Source organism: Plectropomus leopardus, chromosome 1 (assembly GCF_008729295.1).
Source record: "Plectropomus leopardus isolate mb chromosome 1, YSFRI_Pleo_2.0, whole genome shotgun sequence".
Classification (NCBI taxonomy): Eukaryota; Metazoa; Chordata; class Actinopteri; order Perciformes; family Serranidae; genus Plectropomus; species Plectropomus leopardus.
The window spans coordinates 38,873,542-38,890,065 of NC_056463.1; the positions used below are offsets into that span (position 1 = coordinate 38,873,542).

At 38.4% G+C, this 16,524-nt stretch overlaps 1 protein-coding gene across 1 annotated transcript in view; it reads left to right on the forward strand.

Moving 5' to 3' along the window:
- The first annotated feature begins 5,596 nt into the window (after nt 1-5,596).
- LOC121942216 (SH3 and multiple ankyrin repeat domains protein 1-like) overlaps nt 5,597-16,524 on the forward strand; it is a 255,555-nt gene continuing 244,627 nt past the window's right edge. Inside the window, exon 1 of the mRNA XM_042485361.1 lies at nt 5,597-5,942. The gene's annotated coding sequence lies outside the window, so the exon portion shown is untranslated. The remainder of the gene's footprint in view (nt 5,943-16,524) is intronic.

Genomic DNA, 16,524 nt, shown 5'->3' on the forward strand with positions numbered 1-16,524 from the left:
CAGTAATTGGTCCAGTCCTTTTCAGTGTCATGATAAATGATATTTTTAAGAATGTTCACAATATCTTGGGCAAATCCCTGTTTTCAGATGATAGCGCCCTCTGGAAGAGAAGTCAAAATATTCAGCATTTGTTTTTGCACAGTCAGAGGGCCTTGGATCAGGTAGTGCAGTGGGCGGATAGGTGGGGTTTTAAGATCTCTGCTGCTAAAACAAAGTTTCTGATCTTTGGTCTTAAAAAGAACATTCCTGATTGTGTCCGATCAGTGTATGCTTGTTCTTTGGAAAGGGTAAATGTGTTTAAACTTTTGGGGGTGTGGATGGATGAAAAGTTAACTAGGAATATTCATATAGAAAAAGTCATTTGTAAATGTGAGAAAGTGATAAACATCCTCAGAAGCATAGCAGGAAGTGACTGGGGGGTTGAGAGGGAGACCTTGTCTATGGTTTATCAGGCAATGATAAAATCAATACTGGATTATGGGAGTGTTGTGATTGGCGCTGCTGCTAAATCTGTTATTAATAGACTGGATAGAGTCCAGGCAAAGGCCCTAAGAATTTGTTGTGGGGCTTTTAGAACAACCCCAATATCGGCTCTTCTTGTGGAAATGAGGGAGTCTCCTTTGCAAATCAGGAGAAGCAAACTAGGGCTTCATTATTGATGTAAATTAAGTGGTCATAAATTCATCTTTGCTGCAATATGTGTTCTGGAAAATTATTGGGAATTTGCAGGTCAGGGGAGGCAATCTAATTTTTTCCAACACATTAAACAGCTTGCAGTTGACAATGGGCTTGAGCAGGGAAATGTTTTTGGGTCCGTTTGGTCTCCTGTCCCTTATTGGTTTCTGCCTGGACCTGAAGTTGACCTATCTTTATTTGACCAGATGTGCAGTAAGAAACTTCCTGGTTGTTTTTCTGGCGAATATGTGAGTCAGCTGCAGCAAGAATATGTGAAGATTTTCACAGATGGGTCTAGGGATCCAGCTTTCTGGGAAAGCTAGGTTTGGCATTATGTGGCAAACCTTCGGATACAACAAAGTGTCCGTATCGCCAATAATTTGTCCTTGTTCACATATGAACTTTTGGCGATTTTATGGGCCATATGGTGGGTTGGGGAGGTAAAACCCTGGAACTGTGTTATCTGCTCCAACTTTTGGCATTAAAATAGGGAAAAACTGCATCCCGCCCTGATTTTCTTATGGAGATTATGTGTGGCCTGTTTCAGATTGGGAATTCAGGGTGTCACATTAGGCTTTTTTGGGTATCAGGGCACACAGTTGTCAAAGGGAATGAAATCTCTGAAAAACTGGCAAAAGAGTCACTCTTGCGGCATAGTGTTGATTTGACAGTCCCTTTGGGGAAAGGGGAAGTCAACAACCTCTGCAAAGACAACTTAGACCTTCAGTGGCAAAAGGAATGGATGAGGAGCAAAGGGACAGGCATTATTTCTCCTTGCAAAGATCAATCAAAAGGAAGAGGCTGCGCCGAATATCTTGGAGGAAGGATGAGGTGGTCTTCACTAGGTTAAGACTGGGTCATTGTGGCCTTGCCAGCTATTTGAAAATCATTAGCAAACATCCTGATAGTCTGTGTGTGTGTGGACACGAGGAAACAGTTCACTATGCTGCTTTTTCCTGCGACAACTATAGGAGTGAAAGGCAACAGCTTTTCAGCGAGCTATCAGATGTGGGACTCTCATCTTTCTCCTTTACTTCGGTGCTTTCCTCTGTATCAGACCCTCAACCTGTTGCTGAAACGCTTTACTTTAGGATGTCAGTTAAGTACCTACTCCTAGACTGTGGAGGGCAGCATTATACTTCTCAGTATACAGCCTGCAGGAATGATATTAGAAGAAGAAGAAGCTTGTTTGCTGATTTTGGTTTTCTCATTTCAAAACGAAAATCCATTGGCCGCCAAGTACACCAGGTCCGCGTATCTTTTGGTCATTGGATTTTCCGTTCAAAAATAGGTACTAAAATAAAAAAACGAGTGGTTATTGGATTTTTCATGGTCAAAAGGGCTAAGTGAAACTAAAAAATTGATTTGAATTTCATTTTCTATTTAGTGTATCAAAAAACAAAATAACTTAAAGGCAGAGACGAAAAAAAGCCAGTTTTTTCATTTTCTGTGACTGGATGCAGCAGTGTGCCAGGGTGGATCTGCCTTCACATTGCCTCTACAGCCCCTCCCCTGCAGAGGAGGCCCTCATGCATGCGCAGGCTTGCACCTACAGTAGCCGATTAGGCCCCCAGGAAGTGCGCCACCCTCTGAAGCAAAATTTACATAGTGGTAAGTTGTATGTATATTTGTGTGTGTGTGTGTATAGAGAGAGATAAACATACCATTATCTGATTATCATGTAAATATTAAAACTGACAGTGCCGCTGTTATTATACCGTCGTTAAGCGCTGTTGCTAATAAGCTAAGCTACTACAAGAGGAATGCTCATGAACAAGCACTGTTTGGTATTTTATGCTTTTCTAAACCCGCAAAAAGAGTTCAAAGAGGGCGTCATGCGCCACTGAACAGGCCTCCAGGAAGTGCGCCACCCTCTGAAGCAAAATTTATATAGTTGCCGAAAGTGGAACAACAGCATCATGTGATGCACACTGGCCCAGAAAGACTTTTCCCCATTTGCTTAACATTGGGAAAGAGACTTCCGTAAATCACTGGATAATTTTTTTTAGACATGTCGACTTTTCAGAAAGCATTTTTTAATAGCCATCATTAAAAACATTAAGTCCTAAAGATGTAAAATGTGCTATTTTCCGAATCAAGATTTGGAATAAAGTATTTCTCCAGACATAAAATGAACGTGCATTGGACCCGCGGGACTCTACCGCGTGAACGCGCATGTAACTCTTAGAGTCCCTGACACTACACAGGCTTTGTGCCAGCTGTAGAAATGGATATTTTTTAATTATAATTCATCATTTTTACCATCTTACAACACATCCACTCTGTATCAGAGACCGTACATACAGTCTACGGTCTGTATTCATGTATGTATATTTGTGTGTGTGTGTGTAGAGAGAGATAAATATACCATTATCACGTAAATATTAAAACGACAGCACCGCTGTTGTTATACCGGCGATTAGCTGCTGTTGCTAATAAGCTAAGCTACTACGAGAGCAATGCTCGTAAACAAGCGCTGTTCGCTTCGAGCACTCGACTCGGGTAACTCGGCCGCACTTGGCCGTGTTCAGCTGTCGTTAATCACTTCTACGCATGCTCTATGGGCCAGTAGATCCAGGTATTTTATACTTTTCTAAACCCGGAAAAAGAGTTTTCTCTGCTTCATGTGCCACTGAGCAGCTCCATGGATCTATTAGAGCAGCTCTCATAGGGATGAACGAGGTCCTGCCCCCACGGCTGTATCCAGATTTATAATAGATCCATGCAACCGATGTGGCCAGAGAGAGGACATGGCAAATACACCGCTAAGAACGAAGTACCAGCAATAAAACCAGAAAAAGTGTGTTTTAATATAACTGATTACAACTATATTTCAGATAGACATGGTCCTCATTACATTACCTGTGAATTTATAAATAAGCAGTCTATGTGATGCTGGTAATGTTACAGTGTTCTTGAACATACGTTAACATTAGCTTCATATTGAATTGTTTAGCTAACGTTAGCTAGCACATTAGCTACTACAGCCGGATAGAAGGTAGGCCTGTAAGCTAGCAGCTTAGCCTATCTACATTTGTCATTTTACAAGCTCACTGACATGTTGTCTGTGTTGATACAGTTATTTTGAGAGAGTGACACTGGATTGGGAGCTGGGGCGTTGTGTGGACCAAACATCCAAGGACCTTGGCCTTTGCAGGAGGGAGCCTTGCGCCTGACAGGGGGATCTGTAGCTGACCCTCCAGATGTAGGGAGGACAGCAGACAGTCCCATCATGTTACATGGCAGTGTGGGACCCTCACAAGTGGTCATAGGTTAAGGTAGCTGGTCCGTTCTTTACCGATTTCCAGATCCTCACCGACAATACTACTGCTGTTATTTCTTGTAAATACTGAATAAATACCTAAATAAACTAAATACTAGTGCTGTACTGTAAATAGATTGTGTTTTAGCCAGCTCTTATATCTCCAAATTGTTTTTAAATGTATGTATGTATGTATGTAATGTAACTTTACTATTCTATAATTAAATTTGTTTTACAAAGTGACTTGTTTCTGCTGGCATAAATCAAACACCTTATTATATATATTAAAAATATATTATTATTATTATCAACTTTTGAACCAAATTTAAACAATATAAATACGTACATTTGTAGCATTGGGATTCACAGTACTGGAATATAATGTCTCAAAAGTAATACCTGAAGGAAGCTTGTGAAAACAAATAATGACACTTATATATGTATATATTTTAAGTAATATATACCTATTTTCAAGTTTTATTTGGCGATGACTGAAATACAAGGTAGGTGGGTACAATACATGGGTAAATAGCAAACTTAAGATTGGAATAGAATCATAAATGCTTGTTGATCCCCAGGAGACAATTGTGACATTTTACAGTTTGCTATCATTCTATATATAAGCAAAGAGAATAAAAAATCTAAATAAAAAATGTATTCGAAAATATGTGCAGTAGATTCCGCTAAAAATAAATGATATAGAAAGTAAGATTATTTCCAAATATATGCATCATGCTACAAAGTTTGTTAAATATTAAAATAAGATTAAATAGTGCTGATATTTGATCCCTGATGCAAAGTCCAGTCTCTCTCTCAATGGTAATGTCGGGCCTGTAGAAAGAGCAGACATATTTAGATGTGTGATCTGAAAGTTTTTTCACTTCTAGAGGTATTTTGCCATTTCACTATGTGACAGTGACAGTGCCACAACTTCAGCTGTGACAGGCACAACATTGTTTTCTAACAACCATGAGTTGACAGACACATAATCACCAGACAGATAAATTGTTTTGCTATGAAAACTTATGTACAGCAGTTTCTATTTGGCAAAACAAAAAAGTTTGCATGTGCTTTTTTGTAATAAAAAAAATCAATGCCAACCAGCCCTAGCATAATGTTAGCTCCACAGCAACATCACAGTAACACAACATACAGCCAACGGCGTTACAGTGCAATAATTAGCTGTGAAGCAGAAATAAGACTAACTCACCATCGTTTGGAGACCTTTTCAGGTCTGGTTAGCTCTGGGCACTTCGTGATAGCCGCTCTGGTATTCAAACTTCTTGGGCTCACTCGCTATGACCACATCCGGTCACATAAACTGAAAAAAAGAGCCTTTTTTTCGTTTCTGATTCTGAGTGATTTTGTTTTTGATACACTAAACAGAAAAAAATAAATAAATTTCGCTTTTCCCTTTTGACCACGAAAAAGAAAATACGTTGTATTTCAATTTTAATTTTTGAATTTTTAAATCCAATAACCACTCTTTTTTTTTAAATACCCGTTTTTGAATGAAAAAATCCAGTGACCAAAAGATACCTACACGGACCCTCCTCCTCCTCCCTCTCCTCCTCCTCCCCCCACCTCCCCGCTCTCTCCGGTGATTCCGTGTCAGCTCGGGCTGGAGATGTGCTGCTCGGAGCCGCGCTGAGTGTCTGTCGCCTCAGATTGAATTTCAGCGCGGCGGCAGTCGGGTTTCGCTCCGGGAGATCAGGTTTAGAAGGCACTCGCTGCCTCTCACGCCTCTCCCTCCCTCGGCGCTCCTCCTGCCCTTCACTGCCCCTCTGCCTCCGTCCCCACAGCCACACTTTGCGGGGAAGTTTTTCCCCGGCAGGCAGGGCTGCTCCACCAGCCACGGTGCGCCCAAAGAGTCGGAGCCATGGAGCGACATTAGGAGCCAATCACCGAGGACAGAAAGACAGAAAGAGGACAGCGGGACAGCAGGACAACAAGGCAAGGGGATTAAAAAACTGTGAGTGGAAGGGAACCCAGGACGACGTACAAGGTAAGCGTTCACCTTTTGTTACTTTTTACACCCTTGTAAGCAAAATACTGCAGTATAACCTGTACTAATACTGCACGGACTCAGAGCGAGACTTGAAAGTGAGTTCAGCTCAGCGCACTTTTCTGTCCGTTTAACCCTTTGGAACCTGAGTTAGCTTGATAAAAAAAAAAAAATGGACAGAAGGCGACCAGCAGCTTAAAAAGAAATCTGCCAAATAAAGGGGAAAAGTACAAGAAAATTACCTGAAAATTAGCACAAAACGATGATTTTTTTTTGTTAAAAAAGGAAGATTACCTGAAATAGTGCATAATAATAATTCCATAAAATAATTTCAAATATATGATTCTGATAATTATAATAAGCCTATAGTTTTTCTGTATTTAATTTCACAAATTAACTTTTGTTTTAATTTGCAGAACATTTCTTTCCAAGTTGGTCAAACCCTTTTTACCGCACGTTTTCAAAGCAAAGCACAAATAAATAAAAATAAAAAATAAAGAAATTGCACCGGATTTGAAGGTTTTCCCCTGACCGCAGCACAAGAAAAGTGATGTCAGTCCAGGTTTCAAAGGGTTAAATCACCCAGCGATTCACCTTCTCTGTGTGGAGTTGTAGTTTTTCCTTCAGATATGGAACACTGTGCATCATGCTGGATACAGATAACCTCACCTCACCTCACCTCAATATTTTGGTACCACTTTCCGACAAGGCACATTTTTACCCATACGTAACTATAACATACTTAATTTATAGTTAATAAACCATTTTCTTTGGATAAGTTAAGATGATAATAATCACTAAGTTATAAACCATTGATAAGTGGTGCTTTTGGTTGCTAGGTGCAAAGATCTCTCTGCCTATCAAGTCATCAGCAGTGGAATCATTAATAAAGTCGTTAGTAATGCCTAAAGAGAAAAACAGTGATTCCCAAACTAGGCACACATGAGGGAAATATGACATGAAAGTTAAATGGACCTTTTCCACAGCAGATATTTGGCCATTCAAAGACAGGTTTAAGTAATAATATGAAAAGCTGCACTGCATTATAATAGCTGGAACACTAATAAAGCATGGAAAAAAAACAAACAAGCATTGTTAATATTAGTCTCTCCATCTGTAGTTCTACTAAAAATGTCTGCTGTGAAAAAGCTCTGTGAATCTGAGGCTTTTGGTAAAGACAAAGAGTGCAGTTTTGGAAAAGTTGCATTTCATTTTTCATACCAGAAACTTAGAGTGTGAAAATAAAACACTCAGTTCATGTTCCTTTCAGTTTCCTCAGTATTATTGCTTTTGATTAAAGCTATATTCATGTGAGCATGGTGTGTGTAGCATTTTTTTGGCTTCCAAGGGAGGCATGACACAGAAAGTTTACATGACATAGTAATAAACAGTTTGATCCTAGTTGGACTTTTGTCAGGTCAAAATGTTTGAAAGGTTGAAATCAAATCAATAAACCAGCATATTCTCATAGACCGGTTTGTATGATATCCTACAAAAAAGCATGCACAGCGGTTTGTATGTTATTATACAAATTAGTTAGGTTAAGGCAAGAAAAGTTACTGTAGTTAGGTTTGGAAGAAACATGGTGAGGACGTACCTTAAAATGATCAGAGTTCACTCGATGTTCACATGGTTCGGAACACGTCTCTGGGGAAAAGTCCTGAGGTTTTGTGACCACAGCAGCATGGCCACGTCACTGCTTCCTAATTTACTCCCGTCAGTGCATAGTGCATATGATCGCAGCCTTTGGGATATGTGGGATATGTACAAATTTGGGTGCATTTATTTTTCATAAGAAAATGTACAAACTGTTAGTGAGAATAGCCTGAATCAGCAATTTAGTAAATATATAATTTAAGATCACAATAAACATTTATTGAATTGTTGATTGTCAGTTGTTTTACCACGCTGAGTGGTTTAGATGGTTCACCACAGCTGCCACCAGTTGTGGTTTCAACTTTTCAAACATTTTGTTCTGTCTAAAACTCCATTTGCATGGGATTAGTATTACCTGGGGACCTCCGTGTTTTCTGAAATTTGGTAGTTAATTTGCTGTGGAATTCTTTCTTTCCACAGAGTGGAAAGTATGTGTGTGTGTGTGTGTGTGTCTGTGTGTTCAGCCATGGAAAAATCAGGAACACGTTGCCCGAGGGGCATTTTGAGTTATTTACAGATTCTGAAAGTGTAGTTTCTAACCTCTCCAACAATGTCTAACACATGGAAATCTGAAAATAATTGAAGAAGATGTAGCCATTTGAATGTAGGCACTCAAACTAGTTTTGTGAGAAATCCAGCCTCAAAGTTTCTGAAAGATTCTCACCTACCTGGGGAGCCAGGTAACAGTGGTTGCTACCTGCTAAATCCAACCCCCGACCGGTCTACCCATCAGTGACATCTGTTAGCGTACACGAGGACAGCCAATACTTTATTCATGTACCCATGGGTGTGTTATTCACACATTATTCAAACACATTATCAGGTTGGTGTGTTATTTAAATTAATAGCAGATGCTCACAGTTCCGAAGTAATTATCATTGCATTTTAAAATGACAATATTGAACTAGTTAGCTAGATAACTTGGGTATTAATGAAACTCACAGTGGATTATTAAAAGATAGCTTCTAGCATGAAAAACAGTTTGCAATCCCTGTATGTGACTTTGAATGAACATGTAACGTAGATTACTTGGACGTTAATGAAAACTCACCCCGTAAGAAACTGAAAAGTATTCCTGCAGACTTCATTGCCTCCGATCAGATAACAAGTTCGGGGATGCTTTCTTTTTATCGCAGGCTTCTTGGTGGATGTAGTCATCTCAGAAGTAACTACTGTACGCCTGTTCATCTCAAGGTGTCCAATTATTCTCATGTCCTGCCACTCTCTTTCAGCCGTTAGACAATCCATCCGTATGTTGTACATTAGCTCTGGAGAAAGTTTGCGGCTACACAACTGTGTCTCCAAGAGAGAATTCTCTGTTCTTCTTCCATAGCATTTTGCTCCCGTCGATTTCTTCAGTTTCATATCCTAGTCTGGGTTCAGAATCAGAGGTGAGATCGGCGTCGACATGACCAGACGCTTCTGGCTTCTTCAAGAACTACTGCCAAAGATTTGCGCTGTAACAGCCCCGATTTAGTTCTTCTGCAGTGCATTTTTCCTTCTCCATCTTCATTCAATGATGAAAACACACACAGCTTTCAGAAGTAGCAGTAATAGTAACTCCCCTACTTTAAATGCAGGAGCGGCTGCTTAAGTTTGTGGTTCCTCTTTAACGTGCAGCTGATTGGCTGAAAAAAGGAACAAAAGCACGTGAATAGCCAAAGAAAGTCGGTATGCTAATTTGTCTGTCTTTTATACGATCCAGGCCACATTGAATTAACCGGACACTGTAAGAAGCATTCCAAGGATTAACCAATGGATATTTTCATTTCAGAGAAATGATTAAATATTATTGACACATAATAACCAATTGTTTTAAAATTACAAATCGAGCAATGATGAGACAGATTTTGATGAGTCCTTATTTTCACAAATAAGTGACATGTAAACCTATTTTTATAAGATTAAAGGCAATAAGTTGACTACAAATTGATACAAAGTAAAGCCTTTACGACGATGCAGGCCAAATATTCTATTCATGTTTGCTTAAGTCCTTGCCTTTTAATCTTGTTAAAATAACAGAAGAATCTAACTTACAAATAATTGAGACCCCTGGCTTCATTTTAGCATATATACCACACAGGTAGAGGAAATATTTATAGTCTTTGTCTCTCTTTAATTTCAGTACCATTGTGGCTGATTTTGCCTTTTGTCTTGGGCTTGTCAGGGACCGCTCAAGGCATACCCGTAAACGGCAAATTCGCCAACATATCAGACCCAGAACATCCATCATCACTGCTGGCTGCAGTGCCTAAAAGGAGCATCTTTCCCATTGGACATGCCCAGTATTGTGTCTGCCATAGAAGAAACTTTGTATACCCAGAGATTGGTGCTCATTCTCAACACACTGACTCTGCATGGCAGAATTACAAGTTGGAGATATGGCGCCATAAAGCTCATGACAATCCTGAGTCACTGTGTGTAGATTTTGTTTAAAAATGTAAAGGAAAAACTATCTCTTGACTTATGCTTTTGTTCGGGTTTTTAAACTCATATGTTAATGTAATAACACTTAATGACAAATTCAAACTGTACCACTTTACTACAGGTCATGTAAAATATTCATGACACTCCTATAAACTCATTTGTCAGTGTAATAATACTTAATGACATCTTTCTGAAAAGTTCCAATTGAACCACTTTATTTGAGGTCATAGAACATATTCATGATCCTGTTATTACTGTTATCAACTATTTGAAAGTATAATAACACTTAATGACATCTTAATGAAAAGGTCAAAATGTACCATTTTACTTGAGGTCAAGGAAAATGTTCATGACACTCTTATAAACTCATTTGATAGAGTAAACACACTTAATGACACATTAATAAAAAGTCAAAGAAAATATTTATGGCATAGTTATACTAGTCTTATCACAACCAATGTCACAATCAACCACATATGACAGCTCAATGTCATATTAAAACATAAAGCTAAATAGTTTTGTTCAGTTTGATAATTAGGCCCGCTATGTCATGTTTATGACAGATTATGTCATTCTGATTAGTGTGTCATAACAAAGACATTTCAAACAAAGTCAAGTTTGCCCTAAAAATGACATATAACTGAATGAATCAAACTTAATGAGAACTGTTATGAAATGTTATGTTGTCCTGGTCATAACAGAGATATCTCAGACAATCACAATTTTGTATTCAAGCCAGCATAATTAACCAAATGACACTTAATGACACCTGTCATGCGCATTCATAAAGAGTCCCTCATGTCCTTGAGTAATGTCATGGTTATGACAGTGTTGTGTCATTGTTGTGCAGATCCCTTCAAACAAAGTGTCCGTCGAAACTTAGAAAAACCCTACAAAAGGAGTACATTATTAGAATCCTGAAATTCCTAATGACAAGATGAAGTACTTCTTCATCTGAGGTTTTTTTTCTTTCTTTTGTTTAGCTCTTTCATGCTCGACAGCCATGAGGCAGCTTATGTGGTATAAAAGCAAGAAATATTTGGTTCAAGAAGCTTGGTGATGTGGTGAATGGTCGCTATATGACAGATGACTGTAGCTGGCAAGCTAGCAAACTGGTAACATGCTAACACTAGTCAATCACAGTAGCTCTCCATGCTTCTTTCTATTTTATCTGTCCAGTCTGTTTCTTCCCTTTGGCATTTAGCTGTCAGGATTGTACTAATTTCATTCATATCATGTCATTCAGGAGCAAGTGGGCTTGGGTGATAAAAATAGTTATTTAAAAAATAAAAAAAATGAAATTTAAACCCTGCTTATGTCCTCACCTCTGCTCAGCTGACCACTAAATAAGCAGGTCCGATGGAGCATGTGAATAAGCTTATTAGCTCGGTTGCCGATGGAGATGAACTCGGGCACAAAAAATTTGCGTGGATTTACTTCACCCATGCAAGCATTTCCACAGGAATTAGTGCTAGCTAATTTTATAATGCTTGTGTGAGAGAGCCTGGAAACACTCATGATATACACACAGCCCCAAAGAGAAACACCCACAGGTTCACCTCGTCTCGCCACTCAGTGTTTAATTTCAACTGTTGTTTATTTGATTTTAAAATGACTGGTTTTTAGAGCATCTGTGGGTGACAAAGTGGTTTCCATTATAGGTTTCACCTTGTTGAGTCAGTTTTCTTTGCATCACTGTAGACATCAGTTTGTTGTTGAGAGAATTAGCTTGTGCAGTTTCGATGCTGTGGCTCAGAGATAGAGCGGGTCGTCCTCTAATTGGAAGATCAGTGGTTTGATCCCTGACGCCTCAAGTCAACATGTCGAAGTATCCTTGAGCAAGATACTGAGCCCCATCTTGCCCCAGATGCCAAGATGCCAGGTGCCATCGGAGTGTGAGTGCCTGTGAATGATTATTGAGCAGCAGGTGACACCTTGTATGGTAGCCTCAGCCACCAGTGTGTGAATGTGTGTGTGAATGGGTGAATGTAGTGTGAAAGCATTTTGAGGGGTCAAAATACTAGAAAAGTGCCATACAAGTGCAGTCCGTTTACCATTTGCGGTCCATGTATTTTCTGGAGCAGGTGACCATACTGAGAGTGAAAATGATATCTCTCTCTGGTCACTGGTTTCATCAAGTTTGTGTTGGACTGTAACTTCACTTTAACTGATTATTTATAATGATGATAGGATGAATACCTCAGTAGATTGGCCTCAGTAGATTGGCCTGTATAATGTCTTATATTCAGGACAATGCCTCCACCTGTATTTATGTTGTGGGAGACGTGAACGCTGATCTGTCTGATGCTAAGTCTCTTTTTGCTAATCACCTAATGCAGTTTTGCTCTGATGGTGGCTTAGTCTTCTCTAGTAAGGTGCTCATGCCTGACATTAGCTATACTTATATCAGTGAAGCTTGGCATACAACCTCATGGCTTGACCACTGTATATGTACAGTTGATGCACATGACTCTATAGAGGACATGAAGATTGACTATGAACTGGCCACTACCGACCATGTCTATAGTTTTAAATGTTGATAATCTACCCATGTTAACATCTGTAAAGAGTAATACAAATGCAGAGAAAGTGGACTGGTCAATTTTGACAAAGAAGGATCTTAATGAACACAGTTTTCAGACTGACACTTTATTGGGGGACATTGAGCTACCATCAATGCCATAGTGTGCTGTGCTATGAATTGTAAAAAGAATGAGAATGCACTGAGGTCGGACTCACTTGCATGGAAGTGGCAAAATAATAGCTACAATGATTTTTAGAAGGAGGTTAGAGCCTTGAATAAATGCAAGGCCTCTCTGCTGACAAACATTGATGGAGTAAGTGGCTCTGTGGCAAAAACATTATTATAATCTATTTAATTGTATCAAAAGTGGTACACTTAGAGTGGAAAGCACAGAGAGAAATCCAGGTGCGACTGTTACTTCTCAAAAAATACAAGAAGCAGTCTTTAAGCTATAAGATAATAAGGTGTGCGGCATTGATAACATAACTGCAGAGCACTTAAAATTTGCTAGTAAAAACATGTCTTTTGTCTTTTGTTAGCTTTGTGTATCACAGGTTTTTTATTCCATGGAATCCTGCCAGACCCTATGTTATCTGTCATACTAGTGCCTGTTATTTACTGTAAGATAAATCTGCTGAACTGAACAGCTCAGACAACTACAGGCCCATAGCCCTGGCCAGTATTTTATCCAAAGTGTTGGAGAGAGTTCTCTTGTCTGGATTAGAGCGGTACATCTGCACTACTGATAATCAGTTTGGCTTTAAACGTGAACATGGCACTGATATGTGCATTTTTGCTTTAAAGGAAATCCTTGACAAATATCACAGGCAAAATTCCACAGTGTTTGTTTGTTTTATTGATGCATGCACGACAGAGGGGTATTTTATCTCCGTTCTTATTTAATATTTATGTGGATGAGTTGTCAATACAATTGAGCAGACGTGACTCTGGATGTATGGTAGGTAGCTCTCTAATCAATCACCTTATGTATGCAGATGATTTGATCATTTTGTCTCCGTATAGAGCTGGACTTCAACAGTTATTGAAAATCTGTTTACAGTATGGCATGGATTTGGACATCAAATATAACAAAAATAAAGGTAATATCATGATTATCAGAAGTAAAAAAGACAGAAAATTGGTATTCCCTGACTTCCTCTTGTCTGGTACAGCTTCTTAGGTGTTTGATGAGATTAGGGCTGGGGCGACGCGTCGAAGTAAATCAGTGTAATCAAAGTAAATCAATGTAATCAACGTAATCGATTACGTGAACATATCGCTTCACTTAACGTGTGTCGATGCATCGCACTGTTTCACACAGCACGCATAATGAGAGCGTGAGCAGCGTGGAGTGTGTTGTTTTTTGTTTTGGTGCTTGTGTATCAAGTTAGAGCGTGCACACTGTTCGCCCTTCAGCGCTTGTCAGCTGCAGCACATCTAGAGAAACGGTGGCTTGACGTTTTTTTACGTGTGATGCTCACGTTTATTGACTATACTACTTTATACTGCAGTTTAAAGTCTCTCTCTGTCACAAAGATGAGGAAATACAAAGATGTTTGTTTTACCTCAACTTCCTTGCTTCCCTTTCAAAACAAAAGCTATCTGACTGCGTCTCTGTGGACAGAATGCTATCAGTTGCTGATACAATGCATTTTATTTTGAAATATTTACAGGATGGGCTTGTCAGCTGTGCAGGAGCTTGTATAACTTCATAAATGAGAGGAATATGTGCATATAAATATGAAAATACAGCACTCACATATCAGACTGGGCTACTTTTTGTTGGGGAATAATGCCCTGCAGTGTATTAAGTTTAAAATGTTATTTTCAGTAAATTTGTTATATTTATTGAGTAATAAAAAAAACAATAGTTAGATCAATCAAGACAATAATCAATAGATTAATCGAAAAAATAATCGATAGATTAATCGATAAAAAAATAATCGTTAGGTGCAGCCCTAGATGAGATAAAATACCTGGGCCATTACATCAGCAGTGGTCTCTCAGATGATAGGGATATACTCAGACAGTGCTGTGGTAACATGTTGGCTCGTAAATTTAGTATGTGTACGCAGCCTGTGAAAATCTCTCTGTTTAAAGCCTTCTGTATGCCTCTGTATACGGCTCTGAGTTCTAGTGCAAGTCAAATGTTTGCTAGTGTTGGTGTTCCTACTTGTTCTGTTGTAATAAGAAATCTGGTACTGATACTGGTGATGAATTCCCATGGGATGCAACCCATAATTATTTTTATCAGCAATGCATCTCTTAATAGCTTTTTTAATGAATGGTTAATAGATCATAAAAAATTCTTCCATGTCAACAAAACAGATTTTATTTGAAAGGGATTAGAAAGATGGGATAGATCACAGTGAGCTGCCATGGAGTTTCAGAAATGTTACTTAGTGATTTTACACATTTACAACTTAAATGCAGTGAAACAAAAAGGGAGATAGAATGTACATTTTGGGGGTATGACCTGAATATAGGATTTCGAATATAGTTTTTTTTAAGCTAGGTATTTGATTTCGATATAATAATTTATTTGTGATGGCCTACCACAATATCAGCATTGACTAGCGCAAATCGATTTTAATTTTAGTTTTACTATTTAAAATGGATCAGATCTTACTTAATTGTAGAGCTGCACATAGCTCCCCTACTTGCCCCTCCCTCTTGAAAGAAAACATGCATTCCAAAGCAGTTTTCAAATATGTTTTAAAAAAGAAGAAAAAAATAGCTGAATCTCTTTAAAGACAAATTTAAAAACCTTTGGTTTTCTTTAAAAATATTAAGAAAAAAAGACAATTCTAAAATAATTGCCAGAAAATTTAAAGAAAACAAAAATCTCCAAAAATGTTCAAATTTTCTTTAAAAATCACCAAAAACATTTGAAGAAAAACAATGCAATAAATACAAAAGAAAGAAAGAAAAAACAACAAAAGAAGAAAGAAGGAAAAAAAGAAAAAAAGTTAAAATATACATGCAGTCATTAACTAGACCACATGCTCATAGTGCAGCGTGTGCTGTTGTTACAGACGGAGTGGCAGTACACCAGACGCACTGAAAGTGAAACTTAACTGTTCATTGTGTTGGGTCTAAAAGTTTGCAGTCACTCACTCAGGTCTGACTGGATCAACTCATCAATTATCTTCTGCTGAGGGATATAAATAACTCATCATTAGTGTCCCTTTGCTGCGTACACAGACCTGCAAAATGTCTGAATTGAACGAGGGGACACAGAATGAGAAAAAAAGGGACACACAAACAAAGATAAAAAAACGACAGTTTTTAGATTTAGATTTTTTTTTCTGGAAACACTGGACTACTGTTGAGGTAGTGTGAGATACATGCCAGGGACAGTTGGTGAAAATCCACCCACACACAAAGTGACAGGGCTAACTGTTAGCATCACATGGCTAATGTTACTTAACAAGTATAATTATAGAGTTATTAGAGTTAAAATTATAGTTTCTGTGTATGTGTGAGTTTGTTAGGACCGTTTAATGGGTGTCGGATTTTAGCCGCTGCTGATGTTTTGGCTTGTTTTAACAGGGCAGATGATGAATTGACATTTGACGGGAGGAGAGCTGCTCCAGAGATAGTCCACTGTCTCTAACCTGTATAATAGAAACACCAAATCTTATCAATATTAATCTCAAATGCCAAATTTGTAGGAGATAAATAGCTGTTTCTGGGCTTCGGCTTCACAGTGCTTTGTCACTCTGATTCAGAGCCTTTACAAACGCTTATGTTTAGCACCCTCTTGCAAAAACTTTTAATATTTGCGTCTACCACCTCTGACGCCAAAAAATATGGTATTCAGGACAGAACACTCTGGCAGGATTAACATATTTATATATATATATATATATATATATATATATATATATATATATTTTTTTTTTTTTTTTTTTTTAAGTAATAATTTTTTTTAGAAAATCTCAAAGGACAGAAGATTAGGATAGACAGACAGAA